The sequence below is a fragment of the Ambystoma mexicanum genome, chromosome 1q (assembly GCF_040938575.1).
Source record: "Ambystoma mexicanum isolate Mex_15411 chromosome 1q, UKY_AmexF1_1, whole genome shotgun sequence".
In the NCBI taxonomy this organism is placed as follows: domain Eukaryota; kingdom Metazoa; phylum Chordata; class Amphibia; order Caudata; family Ambystomatidae; genus Ambystoma; species Ambystoma mexicanum.
The window spans coordinates 863,683,207-863,699,571 of record NC_090922.1 but is presented as its reverse complement, the minus strand read 5'-3'; the positions used below and the strand labels follow the sequence as shown (position 1 = coordinate 863,699,571).

Below are 16,365 nucleotides of genomic sequence, written 5' to 3'. Positions count from 1 at the left end.
ATGCCATCCATCAAGGGGACCGATATGATGGTCTTCTTGAAGGACTCCCGTTGTTCAAGAAGGAAACCCTGCTTTCTCTTTTTTTCCGGCACCAGGTTGAATGCTTGGCAGCCTTCGATATTAAAGAGTGTAAAGAACCAATCTCGACTGGGGGAAGAGGCCCTGGTGGGCGCATCAACATCCGCAGGGCCCCCATCCATGGGAGCCTAGTCATCAAATGCATCAGTGACAACTGATGAGTCATAGGCAGAATGGGGTCAGGTTCCCCTCGGCCCCCTTTCTGATCAAAGCAAAACTCCTCTGTAAAGTGTTCTTCAGAGCTGGTGTATATTGCTGGAGACCTTCTGGGGTATCCCAGAGGTGCCAGAGTGAAGGGTGGCAGATGCATGGTGGGCTTGGGCAGGAAGTCTAGAGCTGGAGGCGTGCGTCTCACTAAATCAGAGCCCTTAGGGAAAGTGGCATGACGGGAGCCTGCAGAGTGGGAAAAGGTGCCCTTGTTGTACGGGACTGTCGTCAGAGCTGCTGGCTGAGTTTTAGGCAGCAGGGCAACCCTGGGCGTCGTAATCATCGCAGTGGTAACAGTGACAGTCGTGGACGAACCTCTTGGTGTTGCAGCTATCGATGGAAGAGCAGTCTTCGTAGAAGGAGCGACGATCTTGGTGGATGAAGTTGTCGACAAGGCTTGTGTCCATGATGGCATAGACACCGGTGGAGCTGGTGACGGGTCCTTTGATTACTTGTTGTTCGATGAAGACCTGTGTTTGGCTGCTGACACCAGCAACTTTCTCACGGACGGAGGTATACCACCTGCCGGTAGGCTAACCATCGACTGAGCCGCCGACCGGGCTCTCTCAAACTAAGTCCCGCAGCCGCAATGACGGTCGACGAGGAAGGCAATGAAGCGTGTGATTTAACCTTCTTTGGATCTTCGCCAAGGAAGCATCCTCAAAGGACCTCAACCTAATTTTACTGGATAGAGCACACTATTTGGAACTTCCGGCCTTAGGAGAGAGATGATTATGCCCGGAGCTGCAACAGAGGCCTTCCCCGTTACAATCCACACCACCAACCTCCGATGGTGGTCCTTCTTTGTCTTCAAGGAAAATGACTGGCAAATTGGACATCCATCCGCATCGTGGTCAGGATGAAGACAGCAAATGCACCTGATGTGCCGATTCTCAATGAAGATATTCTTCAGGCCGCAGTTTTCACAGGATCTGAAATACATTTCTTTGTGGCATCTGCCATGGTGTTCGAGAAAGGCCCAAGCCTGGGCCTGTGGTGACACGAGCTGGAGATCTGATGATGGACTGTGGATTTTCTCTGGCAATGGGTCTCGGCCGCCTGTAGTCACAACACGACGATAAAGAGATGAAGACATTTCTCAAAAATAGGCAAAAAACCCAAAAAGCTAACGATTTTCGAAGAGCGAAGCACGAGGACTCCAGCAAGAGAAACATGGGGTAACAATCTGAAGATGGCCACAGGGGTGGAGCTATACCTACCCTCTACCAAATACATACACACTCGCAGCTGTGCCTGCAGCGATTTCATTTTAATTGTTCTTAAATGCAAAAGACAAACACTGATCACTGCGAATGCAGAACAATGAGGCTCGAGAATGGACTTGCCGCGGACGGAGTGAGACAGGGAGCGGTGCCCGGTGATCGACATTGAATCCGTGCCCATCCGCCCCGTTGCGCGCCATCCCCGCCCCGCACAGCATGGAACAAGAGCGAGAGGACCGCGTGTACCAGGCCAAGTTGGCCGAACAGGCCGAAAGATACGACGAAATGGTTGAATCTATGAAGAAAGTTGCTGGCATGGATGTGGAGTTGACGGTGGAAGAAAGAAACTTGCTTTCCGTTGCGTATAAAAACTTTATTGGAGCTAGAAGAGCATCCTGGAGAATAATCAGCAGCATCGAACAGAAAGAGGAGAACAAGGGTGGGCATGAGAAAGTCCCCAAGATGAAAGAGTACCGACATACGGTTGAGGGATATCTGTAAAGACATTCTGGGTGTACTGGACAAGCATCTCATCCCATCTGCGAACACTGGCGAGTCAAAGGTTTTCTATTACAAAATGAAAGGAGACTACCACCAGTATATTGCAGAATTTGCCACATCAAATGATAGGAAAGAAGCTGCAGAGAATAGCCTGGTGGCTTATAAGGCTGCAAGTGACATTGCAATGACTGAACTTCCACCAACGCACCCCATCCGTCTTGGCCTGGCGCTGAACTTCTCTGTATTCTATTATGAAATTCTCAACTCCCAGGACCGTGCCTGTAGGTTGGCAAAAGCAGCTTTTGACGATGCCATTGCAGAACTGGATACACTGAACGAAGAAAGTTACAAGGACTCAACGCTTATCATGCAATTGTTACGTGATAACCTGACACTATGGACTTCAGACATGCAGGGAGATGGAGATGAACAGAATAAGGAATGCCTGCAAGATGTAGAAGATGACAACCAGTGAGGCATTGAAGCCAAGAAGAGAACCAATATTTGTCCCCCCCCTCCTAAAATCCCTGTCTCACTCTGAGGACCGCCAGATTTGACTTTTACACTGGTTCTCGGGGAATTATTTTACACAGTTAAAGAATTCTTAAAGGCAAGAGTGAATGCCTGTGGATTTCCCTGCCGCCAGCCATTTTAGGTTCTTTAAGACACTAACTGAGACTGTAGAGAGGCTTTTTCAGCATTATTAATTATCTTGGTGCATCCAGCACAAATAACTGTTAGGCTTATTATGAGTGAAATTCATTAGACCATAGAGGAGCTGGAATCAGTCACACTGTACAAACTTGTGCTGGAGGTTTTTCTTTGTTTAATTGTTTAAACTGAATTTCATACCATTGTTTAAAATGAGTGGTGTATAGAGCTTCAATTTGGGGGGCTATTTTCGAGTGTTTTAGTGGGTCTGCTGTAAAAAGTGTTTCCAAACTGTGCAAAAATGTTGCTTAAACCTGGTCCTGGTGGGATTTGTAGAGTCCGTTGCTATTCATTCTTGCCTTCCTTTTCTTTCCCCCCTCCAAGCAGGCTAGCATTGAAGGTGGCGTTGAAAGGCCTGCATGCGTGTTCAAATTTCTTTTCTTGATCCTCTCCTACTCTTTCTCTTGCTCAACCTCTTTCGTTCAGTATGTGTAACTTGCAGCCGATTTGTACTACTGGATATCTGACTGGAGCCACAGATACAGAATCTGTCATTGTTCTTACTGAAACACAGCATGGAATTAACATTAAACTTAAATAAACAAATCTAAATTAAAAATGGCAAACAATAAATAAATAAATAAATAAAAGAGAATGGACTTTATGTCGCAAACAGGCTTTTGAAATAAACAAGATAGCTTAGCAAGATGCAACAGCAGATTCCTAGCAGGACCCATGTTCAAATCCCCAGTAGGGAGGCATCAAAAAAGAAAAGTGCTCTTCGCCTGCCATCCAGGAACAGTGCTGCGACAAAAAGTAAGGGAACCATGTGTGACAAATCCCTAGAAGTCATCCCTTCTCTCATAGGGGGGAACCCTTCCCATGGGACCAGGGCAGTGCGGCCACAGTCCAATAGTCCCCCTGGGGGGAGAAGACAGTGCACCATGGGAGGATCACATGGGGAGGTAAAACCCTTAGGGGAGGAGGGATGAGACCACAGAGAGAACACGGTATCCACCTCCCCCTTATCCGCTCTACCTATGCAGGGTAACATAGGTACAAATACCTTAATGTATTTCTGTAAAATAGACAATCACACTTTATTACCTAATGCTGAGAGGGACTAACCATGTGTATCCTGTAATGTTAGTGGGACGAAGAAGATCACTAGTAACCCTAAGGAGGAAATCAAAATAACTATGGTGTCGACAAAGAAGCGAAGAGTGCTTAAGAGCACCCTGCGGGAACACCACAAGCGGTCTAGTCCATCTGGATATTCTATAGACAGAACCATGATAGAAACTGAGGAAAGACCCACGTTTTGGACAAACCCTCCCTGGAGGAACCGCCAAGTCCATCAGTGCAGGTTGAGAGAGAAGTCGAAGGTGGACGCTGTGAGAATAGCAACCCCACCCAGAAGAGGCCTGGTGTGGAAGGAGCACCAAAGAGAAGAGGGAGAAGAACCTCCAGGCATCCCGGTAACAGCAGGAGAGGGGCAGAAAGAAGTGAAGTCGCCTGGAGAGACGTTTCCCATGAGGTGCTGGCGTAAGTCAAAGGGAAGCATAGCACAGCGGCCAAACCACCCGGCTGACAGCCAGCGTCCCGAAAGCCCCAGGTCCACCGCAGACCAGAGGAAAAGGTAAGCCATCCCTGACATGTTTGCAACTCAGGGAAGGTTTCATTGTAATTGTGAACCCTGATTTACCATGTGCGCATAGTAGGCAGTGTCCACAATTGAAATTAAACCCTCCCCGACATGCGAAAGCGGCGTTCAAATTGAAAAGTAAATGCTGCCTGGCATGTGAGCATGCCAGGCAGCGTTTATTCACTTTGCACGGCGGAATGCTAAAGTGCAGTGCAAAAGCCACCTTTTGCCCTGGACATCTGCCCTCTGCTGTGCAAATGACACAAATTTGGCCATTTACTTTGCAGTGCAAACATAACTGCTTCCTGCCGCCAAATTACACTTTTTTAAAATAAAATTAGCTCCATGGTGTTTTAATAATATGAACCAGCTGACTCTGGCCTAACATACGCCGATCTAGCAGCTACCGCTCAGTGCCTCTTTCTATTTCCAAACGTGCTGCCAGTGTCTCACAACTATTTCCCACAGACATCCTGTAACCGAGAATGTAGAGTAGAAGTGTGTTCACGCTAACACATGCAGGCTCTGGAGTAACTCATAAGCTGTACGGTCTGTTTTGTTTGTGTTCAGAGTGTGCTGTAAGCGTGGTAATAGCTCTTGAATGTTTTTGACCGCCACCGCTGTAAAACTTGTTTAAACCAAATTGAAACTAAATTGTGGACTTGACTTACCCTTTTCATGCTGCATGCAGGTCCCTAGGGTCTTGCTTTTGAAACAGCGCTCACATTTGCAAATCCAGTGTTAGACACTGAACATTGAGAAAACATGATGATTTCAGGAGCTGGCACTTTCAGAACCCCCAGCATTACACAAATTGGGTGACCAGGCACACCAGCGCCGGTGCACCCGAGACAAAGCCCGGTCTTCACGGGTCCACGCCAAGCAGCGACGGCAAGACGCCAACCGCCTTGCAACATTTACAAAGCAAGATTATTACTCGGTAAGCACATTGTCACTGTGCGTATCTACGTGATACTGGGTATGTTCACTTTGGCAGGCTCTGTAGAGATCCCAGAACTCGCTTATTTAAATACCTCCTCCCTTTTCCAGCAATGGGATACCGTATAAACGTCATAGTCGCCGCTCAAAAAACAAGGCAATTGGCACTAGTCGACAAATACCTGCGAATTAAACTAGACTTCCAGAACACTACGCCACCAAAACAACTTCAGGCAGCCACTGTGGAACATGACAGCGAAGTCTCCCCACAGGCTATACATGCAGTAGGAAAGCCTACAACTATGGGCATACACCCTCCAGACACCGAGGCTGTATATAAAGACACCCTTTTGAACCCTCGCCAGCCTCAGAAAGTCACACCACAACTAGTAAATACTGAACAAAACACAGATGAGACACATAGAGCATTTCTGGCCAAAAACCTGGACACGACACAAAGATTGGTTCTCTTATACCATGACATAACATTCTGCCCTCTAGCACACCACTAAAATGTGTGCTGTTAAACACACGTCCCCTTAGTACGCATGCCATTAACATACATGAATGTATCTTCGATTTAGATGTGATGTACATTACAGAGACCAGGGCTATGGACATAATGGTCCTATGATTGTGCTAGCTATCTCAGAAGGTTACGATATCATCTGCCAGAATTAAAACACTTAGTCTTGGGGTGGGGTAGCCACCACTGCAGAGTAACATCTGAGTTTATTTCAAACACCATGTGTTTACTCAAATGGTGAAATCCTTCATGTTTAAATTACTCTCACTCCTCATAGCTGCATTAACTTTGTGGTAGTCTAACACCCCCCAACTGACACACCAAACTTCAATGAGGAGCTCATTCATATCTTAAAAGAATCAGAGGGGCCCAACTGTTCCACCCTGTTGGCTGGAGATTTCAACCGGTGGTATAACGGCAACACTGATAAAGAAGCTGTTATTTTAAAAGCGGTCTAGAACAACATTGACTATCATGTCATTAATAATGCACCAACCCATGACAGGAATCTGCCCGTACAGATTGAAAGCACCACACCTTGTATCTGGTCAGACCACAACTCCATAGTCTTCCAAATCTACCTACAAAATCCTTGCGCCAAAAAAGAAAATCCAGCTAAACTCAAACCGTAATTTTAAATAAATCACTGCTAGTGACCTGAATGAAAGCCTAATTCATATTATGGTTTCCACCGTAGTGTCAGACCCACCCAAGGCCCTTGTAAAAGCCTTCAACTACACGATAGGCTCCATGCTGGATAGAGTGGCTCAGATGAAAAACAAATTAGTCAGGGACACCACCACCCATCTTAAATGGTATACACAGGAACTTACAATAATGAAGAAGAAAAAAAGAAACTCAGAAAGGAAATGGCTTAAAAACCCTTCAGATAGAAACAAATCAAACTGGAGAGATCTAGAGAAAATATACAAAGCTGCAATCTATGACGCAAAAAGCAACCTTTTCAACAAACAGATTGAGGATGGCAATAACCACCCAAGGAAGCTTTTTGAAATCATTAAAAACATAACAAAATCAGGCACATCGGGTACATTTTTCTGTCCATCTGATCAGGACTGTCTCGAGACACAACAGGCTTTTGAAGCTAGGGTAGATAGGGCTTGTTCTAAGATCAGACAAGAACTAGGCTAAGCACAGACGTACATGCCTGCAGTCACTAACACGGCACCCACAGAGAGACATGCAGAATTTTCCTTCTCCCCATTACCTTTTCTGACATGCTGAACACTGTCCACACTACGTCTGTCTCAGTGTACAGAAAACAATTCCACCCAACCTTATTCTCAAGCACACAGATTTTTGCCCCGTTTCTGGTTAGATTTCTTAACTCCTCTTTTCGTACTAATTAGGTTCCTGATGCCATAAAAAAAGGTTACCATCACATACTTTGAGTAAAAAACATGGCTTTGATCCTAAAGAAATCTGAGGCCTATAAAACTGTAACTTCCTGCTGAAAATCCTGGATACGAGTGACACCACACAATACCAGTTATTTGTGGAAACAACAGGCATCCTACACAAGACAATCTGGCTTTCATCCCCACCATAGCAGCGAGACCGCCCTATTGGATCTCCAAACCCATATGCTGAACATCATGGATAGGGGTTAAACTGGAACGCATGTTTTGTTAGACCTATCAGCAGCATTCAATCTCTTTGAGCATGACTGGCTTCTCTCTACTCTAGGAGGTACAGGACTATGCAGTCCAGTCAACTGGGTACAATCACTTCTATCCCACTGATGCTCTAGAGTCTGCTGGGGTGATTCCTTTTCACCCACTACCCAGATTAGTTGTGGCATCCCACAGGGGGCCTGTATGTCCCCACTACTTTTCAATCTACATCAGGCCCCTGTGTGACCTACGTGATGCGCTGAAGGTGTTTTTCACCAACTACGCCAATGACACCCAACTGGTACTCAATCTCAAAGGCGATTACAATCTCGATTCCAATCATATGCAAACTATTTACAATCACATTAAATCATGGATGAACTCAAACTGGATGTGTTTTAAGGCAAACAAGACTTAACTGTTGATATTGTTGGGAAATTGGAAAAGTTTGAACTTCGCATGCCATACCACCGACTGTGGGGGCTGGACACATCATTTCTGTCACTTTCGCAAATATTACAATATTTATGATAAATGGGACAAGTGTTACATTTGTGTTATTTTGTGAAGAATACGCGGGCAGAAATATAACGATGAAACATTGTTGCACGAAGGGCCTCTCCCCACTAAGGTAAAGCAGGCAATTAATATGTCCACATGGAGTTTAGCTTTATGAATGGTGCTTATGATAGGAGATAATAATAGGTATAAAATGCACACATAATGGTATACACGTATGGGAAGTGTTTTTCGAATTTAGTAAAAGAGATGAAATATAAGAGGTGCGATTGCTCTGTGTATCATGAGTCTCTGCATTGTGGATTAATCAGAAGGGTGTTTTCGCCATCATGGCAAAGGTTTGCTAAGGCTTCGTCAGCAGTTGGGGAACAGGATTTTCAGGTCGATCAATGGGGTAGCTGCAGCCAGTTTGCAGATGACTCAAGTGCTGGAGGGAAAGGGATGATATGATCTCTGGTGAACTGGAGAGCTCATTGTTATAAGAGATAGGCATCTTGTGAATTCATGGGGTTGTGTGAAGCAGGTGGCTTCTCCTGGGGCACTTGCAGAGACCACTAGTAATACATTTTAAGAGAACAATTGTGTTGCCAGTGAGTGGATGGAACTCATGTGAATAGAAAAAGGTCAGCCACATAGAAGTCATAATTCGGACAATGACAGGTTTGGGCAATGCGGTTAGCAAACACAAATGGGTCAAAAGGAATCTACGCATCTTTCTCTCATAGTCATGTGCTTATATATATATTTGGGGTAGGTCTGTGTGCGCCATTAATAGGAATACTGTTGTTGTGTAACTGCCACCAAATCTGGAGAGGCTTTTGGGAAGGGGTGTGTTAAAAATGTAAACCTTGTAGTTATAGGTTTTTTGGGGATTGTGTTATAACGTCTGTGCCCAATGATTTGTGTGGGACTTAGATTTCTCTGTACAGGACAACGAATCACATTTGAAGGGATGACTTTGTAACGCTATCTGAGGCTGTGTATTAACTGTTACAAATTGTAAATAATGTGTGTTCTTTGTGTGGTTCAGTGAGACCACAGTTAGTTTGACTCTTCGATGTTATCTAAGTCACCTCCTGGCCATTGTACAATAAACTTGCTTTATGGACAAAAGGCGCACTTACTAATTTTAGAGGTGGGCCTAATTTGGGTAAAGGGGCGGAGCTAAAGTTCCACGCCTACAATATTTGGCTCGGAGAATTCTAGATCCAAACTTGACCACAGATATCATGCTTTCGACATCCATGAATACAGCATCCAAGTCTCAAACAAGACCAAAACCCTGGGTTCCCACCTAGACTCCCTGGTAAACTCTGAAGCATATATCAATAAAACTATGCAAAACTGCTCATACTACCTGAAACTTAAGAAATCTTCGACCTTCCCTCTCGGAACCCAACTGTGTCTCAGTGGCACAGGCTATTATTTTGGCCAGATTGGACTACGGCAATGCCCTTTTGATTGAGGCCTCTAAGAAAAACCTACACGACCTACAATTTGTACAAAATGATGCAGTATGCATCATCACAAAAAAAAAAGAATCAAGAAGAGAAGACATTACTCAATGCCATCAATATCTCCACTGGCTTCCGATCACAGCCAGCCTACAGTTCAAGGCGGCAACTTTGATTCATAAAGCACTATACGGTTCGGTACCAAGGTATATCAGAGGTTTGGTGTCTACTTATGAGCCATCAAGAAAGATGTGTTCATCAGCTCTAGCACTAGTGGTAAATCCTAAATTCAAACTGGTTAATAGATGTGGAAGATGTTTTCCCACTGTCGCTGCCAAGATCTGGAACTCGCTACCACTAAATATCAGATTACTGAAGGAACATAACCATTTTCTGATGACAGTCAAAAGCTCTACTTTTCCACTAAGTCTAGGTTAATTTACTTGCGAGTCCTGTACATACATGTCGTCCCTTGTGTCTTTGTTGGCGCCCCGATGCCTGCGGGCTCTCAGTGACGAACGATGAATCCTGCTTTTCGGTTATCCTCCATGTTAGTCTTGATTCACATAGCTAGTGGTGCCGTGGTAGTTAGATGTCCACGCATGCATGAGTGGTTAAAGTGTGACTGTGCCAGTGATAGCTGTGATGCAAGAAGCTGGTAAGCTAACGTATGTGAACAAAAAGGCAGCGGAAGTTGCATTTAAATTATCACATGTAATTGTTTCTGTACGACGTCACTTTAAAAACTGTGACTTTGGCATGACCAATAAAACAATGTCATGGGAGACAATTTTATTATTGTATTGGTTGTCTTAAAAATGAATTCACTTTTAAAACAACATGCCTTTTTATTTCAGTGCAATACAGTCCAGAATTCTGTGATATTCGTTGACATTAAAATGTGTCATGAATGCCACAATCCAATTTCCAACTTGTTAATAAGTGCAATGTCACCTTACAGAAATCTAGCCTATCTGACATGCAGTGTTTGGCTCCTTAGGGTGAAAGGCACGAGTCTTCACCTTGCACCTCACTGCAGTGTGGCAGCCACGGATCACTGGGTAGCATAACGTCTGCATATAGGAATGTCATCACTTCACTTCCCCACGACTCTGCTACTTCGATTGGAAGGCCACTGCACGATACATTATAGCGCGTTTTCAAAACACCATTACAAAACAGATGACACTGTTACTTTAGCTACACGCCCAACCATCTGAAAGTCACTTTTAAAAAACACTTCTCAAAGACTTACATTTGACTCGCAAAAATTAAGGAATATGCAGAAAATTATGTTGCAAGTCTCAAATTGGCTGCAGCAAAATAGGGAGGACGACAACGGGCTACACAGATTTCCTGGAAACAAACGATTAAAAATAACGCTCTGTCCATCACCACAGCAAACTATCCAGGATCCACCTTCAAGCATTTCGAGATCTAGTTGAGAATATTATAAAAATTGTTGCTAAATACCGGGTATAACCTGCCCACCATCTTCTGGCTTATCCCTTACTCGTGTAAGGTTATAGGGAACATCTGAATGTATCTTTCACTTGATTTCCAAACAAATAAAGTCACAGTCGTTGCCAATAGAAATCCCCATAAATTAATAAGAAATTAGCATAAAAGAAACACGATAGAGAATTGCAGCCTCTATACACAGCCCACTTCTGTGCTGTGTACACTGATGCTGTGCTGAAGGTTCAATCAGGAATTGGGATTTCTATTTTTAAATAAAAAAGAAACGTATTATTAATACTGAATCTTAAATTACAAAATATTGCTTTCACTATTTCCTCATCACCCAGACTCCTAGCTCTAACGTCACCTCCCCCTCTTACCCAATTTACCTTCTTCTGCCTGCCACTCAAGTCCCTCGCCTCCGCTCCATCCTGCTAAGACAACCACCATCAACATAGAAAATGGGCGTACGTCTTTATGCTGTTCATTGCTGAGTGCCGGCTATCATGTTTTTTTGTTTTTTTTGTTTACAGAACTCGGGCTCTTGCTTTCGGCACAGACCAGATTCCCTTTTAAAAACAACATTAGCAACACAGAGAGAGCCCTGGGGTGCTAATAGCATCAATCAACCCTTTGCAGTGCAGGCTTGGCTGGTACTAGTCCTAAGCTGTAGGCGAGGCCCATGTCTCGCAGGGGCCCGGCATGGTGTGGGCTAGCAGGCGTTTGCTGGACAAGCCCGCCCCCAAAGTACTGATTAATACTAAATTATTGTCAGCAAATTGTTAAGGTGCCCCCAAAATTCCAGATAGGTATCTAACTCAGTCCAAACAAGACTCAATGACAGAGTAGACAAAGTGCATGGCAAAACCCAGCTTTATTCACATCTAACAAAGCCGGAACAACATACAAGTATTCAAATCTTGCTGCTCTCAACATTAAATCAAAACCAATTATTTATGTGTTACAAACGTGTCATCAATTATGTCACATCATGATATCAATTCACAAAACCTATGGGGTATAGGTTAGTTGGGTTGGCTACATATAGAACTGAGTTACAAGTATCTGATGGCTCCACCTGGAATCACCCCTATATTGATAAAGGTTAAAACACATCTATATGACAATTTGTTGGTTGGTATACTACTTTCTGGGCGGCATGCCAGCAAGGATTTTGATAGGTTGGCTCCTTACAAACCAGCCTTGGACACTTGACAGGTCATCAAGATATGAGCCAGACAGAGTACGGTACGAGAGGCCAATGGACTGCTCTTCTTCCAATTAAAAGTGACCCTTCTTCATTCAGAGGACATGAGACCAGGCAATCCCTTTGTACTTGGCGTTGTGTGGCGCCTCATCTATGCATTTGGGAGTACTGCAAATATCCTATCTATATTCGCTTTGTAATGAATGGACAGTGTTCTTTGTGTATGGGTCACCTGCTAAGAGACTGTATGAAATTGAATTACCTTCTATCTATTAAGATTTTATCTATTAATGTGTGTGCCGTGTTTTCTTCTGGCACTGGGGATACTCTTGAGTTATCCTTCTTGGAGTCTATTAGCTTACTGTTTTGCTGCACCTCGCTAACAAAGACTGGTTGTGCTCTTTTAAAACCTTAATTAATCTGGGAGTATACTGCCCGAGTCTTGGAAATTGCTATCTCATGCCCTTGTTTCGCCATCCCAAACCTCCCTTATTTCACTCTAACCTTGGCACGAGTTGCCAGCCACTGCCTGAGCTCTGTACAGAAAAGTGTTTTTGTGAATTCAGCCTTTTGAGGAATATTGTGCAAAATAGAATGAGTATGTCATTTCAATACCAAAAGTGTTTTCATTCAAACATTTTAGGTTTTTGGGAGCCGCTATACGTATATGCCCTTTTTTATATATCCTTTCTCCTGAGGAGATTATGGTGGCTATCAGCACTTTACTGCACGTTTCACTTTAGGAGGTCCTTCTATGTATGTATGTATGTATGTATATTGTGATGTTTTTTAAAAAAATGTTTTAGTGTGTGAACAATGTGTTGCTAACGAATTGTAAGCCAGCTATGGCGGCTCTAAAAAACAAATTATTTTTGAATAAACAAAAATGTTGGCATTCAAATGAGAGCCTCATTATATTTTGCAGAATATTGAGCTCCTTTAGCCCTTTGAATAAGGCATTAGGGACTTTCCTACTAGTTTTTGTACTTTGTTATTTCTGAGACATGCTGTGGCTTCCATCTTTAGGAAGATTGCTGCCTAATTACACTCTTGTTTCTATGTTAGCAAGCTATATTCACGTGTCTATCGTGTTGCATTTGCTAAGCTTACATATTGGTCATGTTAGTGTTCATGTCTGTGGAAGCTATGTTAGTATTCTTCAAGTCTAAATGCATATGTTACCTAATGTATGTGTTCATGTGGAGTGCATGTTTGCTTTATGTCTAATGCATGCACTTTTCACTGTTACGTTAGTTTAAATTATTTTGTAACCTTCAGCGCACATTGTCCCCAAACATTGCTGTACCAGTGGGGGATAAGGGCAGAATGGCTGTCTCAGTGAGTAACGTCTCTCACCTTTGCGGTATTGATGCAGGGGAGGGGCAGAAGCTATGCATGACATATTCATCTGCCTCCTAACACTCACACTTCTGGTTGCATCCTGGACCACACTCATTCTTCTGCTCTCCTCAAGATATGGTATTTTGGGTATCCATATCTTGCTTACCTCCACGTCTCACATGTTCATCTGGACTCCAGGTCACGTAACAACATTCCCCATCTTTACCCAATGCTCTGTGTAATTGTGGGGATCCTGAGGATATGTGACTTTAGACCCAGGTGGTGCAATAGAACTCTCCATCATTTGTCTACGGGGGAGGCTGTTTGTGTATACTCATGCATGCGAGGACCCAAATCACTATTTTCATTGCCGCTGACTTTTTGGTAATCTTTTTGCATTGGCGTATTGCTATTCTGGGACACAGAGAACCAACAGTCCTAGTATCAGTACGGCCACTAGGACTTTGAATGTGTTAGCCAACCGGGTGGGTATCCATGAAAACAGGTAGGAGAACCAGTCATCATTCTCAATGTCTTCCAGCTCTTCCACCATTTTTGTGTGCAATTCTTTAGGAGGTGGCTATTGCCTCTGCGAGGGTCTCAATTTCCTCATCATGGGCAGGTGTGTATATGCAGCAAGACGGACCAATTTCTGCACTCACGCTACCCTCCATGGCTGTAATAATGTCAAGGACGGAACAAGTTACTTACCTGTAACTGTTGTTCTCCAGCATGGGTCTGGCATGGATTCACATGCTCATGAATTTTCCCCGTCGTCAGGCTGGGAATCCTCGGTAAAGAAAAAATCAGTTTCGTTTCTGATCTGTCTTTCTTAGTAGTAACCAATCACTGATCTCTGGGTCATACTGCCCCCAGCCAATGACTGCCCTCTCCCTAAGCACCGCCTCTGGCAGCCATCCTCAGATTTGGTAGCACGCCAAGTGGCAGTATGACCAAGTGAATAGCCGCAGAGGGGTAGGTGGGAGGGTTTGCATGTGAATCCATGCCAGACCCATACTGGAGAACAACAGTTACAGGTAAGTAACTTGTTCCTTCTCCAGCATGGGGTCTGGCATGGATTCACATGCTCATGAATAAAAGAATACATAGCAGTATACACATGCACAACCATGGGAGGTGGCAACAGACTCAACATTAAGCAATACAACAACTCAACATTAAGCATCTCTTACCTCCTAACCAGGCTCACCTTAAGCGAACAGGTTGCGCAGCACTGCTTGGCCGACCCTGGACTTCTCCCTGGAGTCACGATCGACGCAGTAGAATCTTGTGAAGGTGTGCGTCGACCTCCACGTAGCAGCCCTGCAGATGTCCAGCAGGGGCACACCAGACAGGAATGCCGTGGTAGCAGCGATCGCTCTGGTCGAATGGGCTCTCGGACGGCCGGGCAGCGGTCGGTTTGCCAACTGGTGACAATGCATGATGCAGCTGGAGAGCCATCTGGAAATGGAAGTCTTCGAGAGAGCCTTCCCTTGATTCACAGATCCAAAGTTCACAAACAGTTGTGACGTCTTCCGAAAACTCTTTGTGCGGTCCACATAGAAATTCAGCGCTCTAGCTACATCCAGCGAGTGCAAAGTCCTCTCAACCGGCATCGAAGGCGACGGGAAGAAAACTGGTAACACCAAGGGCTCGTTGAGGTGGAAGTCCGATGGCACCTTGGGCATGAAGGAGGGGTGCATCCTCAGCACTACCCTCGTGTCATGAAAAGTCAAGTATGGAGGCTTGCAAGATAGGGCCTGAATCTCTCCCACTCGTCGTGCAGAGGTGATGGCCACGAGGAACGCTGTCTTCCATGACAGGATCTTCAAAGGTGCCGAATGCACAGGCTCGAATGGGGCTCCCATGAGCCTGGCCAGCATCACATTAAGCTCCCACGCCGGGGCTGGGGCCTTCACCGGCGGGAATGATCGGAATAGTCCCTTCATAAATTCCTTTACCAGGCGATGAGACCACAAGGACGCACGTCCCATAGTCCTGGTATATCGGGAGATGGCAGCCAGATGTATTTTTATGGAGGCGTGTGCCAGTCCAGCTTTGGCCAGCGACAGTAGGTACGGAAGCACTTGAGGGGCTGTAATCCGCAGAGGGTTAATCTTTTGTGCACGGCACCAGACAGAGAAACTCTTCCATTTATGACCGTAACACTTGAGAGTTGAGGATGCCCTGGCCTTTGCAAGAACCTCTCTGCAATCAGCCGGGATATCGCACCCTCCAAACTCTAGAGCTGCAGGAGCCAGGCCTGCAAGTTCAGCAACTGTGGGTCATGATGGAGAATGGCACCTCCTTCTCTGGAGAGAAGATCTGCGTCCGCCGGCAGCTTGACTGGTGGGGACGTTGACAAGTCCAGAAGGTCCGGAAACCAGATCTGCCTCGGCCACGCCGGTGCGACGAGGATCATCCTGCACCTGGACTTCTTGAGCTGGTTGATGAGGCGGAGCAGCAACGGCAACGGAGGGAACGCGTATAGAAACAGGCCGTCCCAAGGGAACAAGAAAGCATCGCCCATGCTCCTCGGCTGTGAGAACCTGCTGGCGAACCTCTGGCACTTGGAGTTCGTCGCCGTCACAAACAGGTCGATCTGGGGTTTGCCCCATCGTTGGAAGAGTCGATCCACTTGGTCCTGGCGCAGTTCCCACTCGTGGCACGAGCCCAGCTCCCTGCTGAGTGAGTCCGCGATGGTGTTTTTTATTCCTGCCAGGTGGAAGGGAACCAGAAACATCCCCTAGGTGACGGCCCAGTGCCACAGATCCTGGGCCTCCTTGGATAGGGCTGGGGAACTGGTGCCTCCTTGCGTCCGTATATAGAACATCGTGGTGGTGTTGTCGGTGAAGATCAGCACCACTTTGCCCTTGAGGGACGGAAGGAACGACTTGAGAGTCCAGAACACTGCTCGGAGCTCCAGAATGTTGATGTGGAGAGACCTCTCCTCCAGGAGCCAAAGGCCTCTTGCGTGGA

The 16,365-nt window shown here is 45.4% G+C and overlaps 1 protein-coding gene and 1 pseudogene across 2 annotated transcripts in view; one reads left to right on the top strand and one right to left on the bottom strand.

The window, feature by feature from the left end:
- Positions 1 to 16,365, bottom strand: part of DENND1B (DENN domain containing 1B) — a 2,623,009-nt gene that overhangs the window by 1,191,867 nt on the left and 1,414,777 nt on the right. The window lies entirely within an intron of this gene.
- LOC138538179 (14-3-3 protein epsilon pseudogene) lies at positions 1,633 to 2,876 on the top strand (annotated as a pseudogene).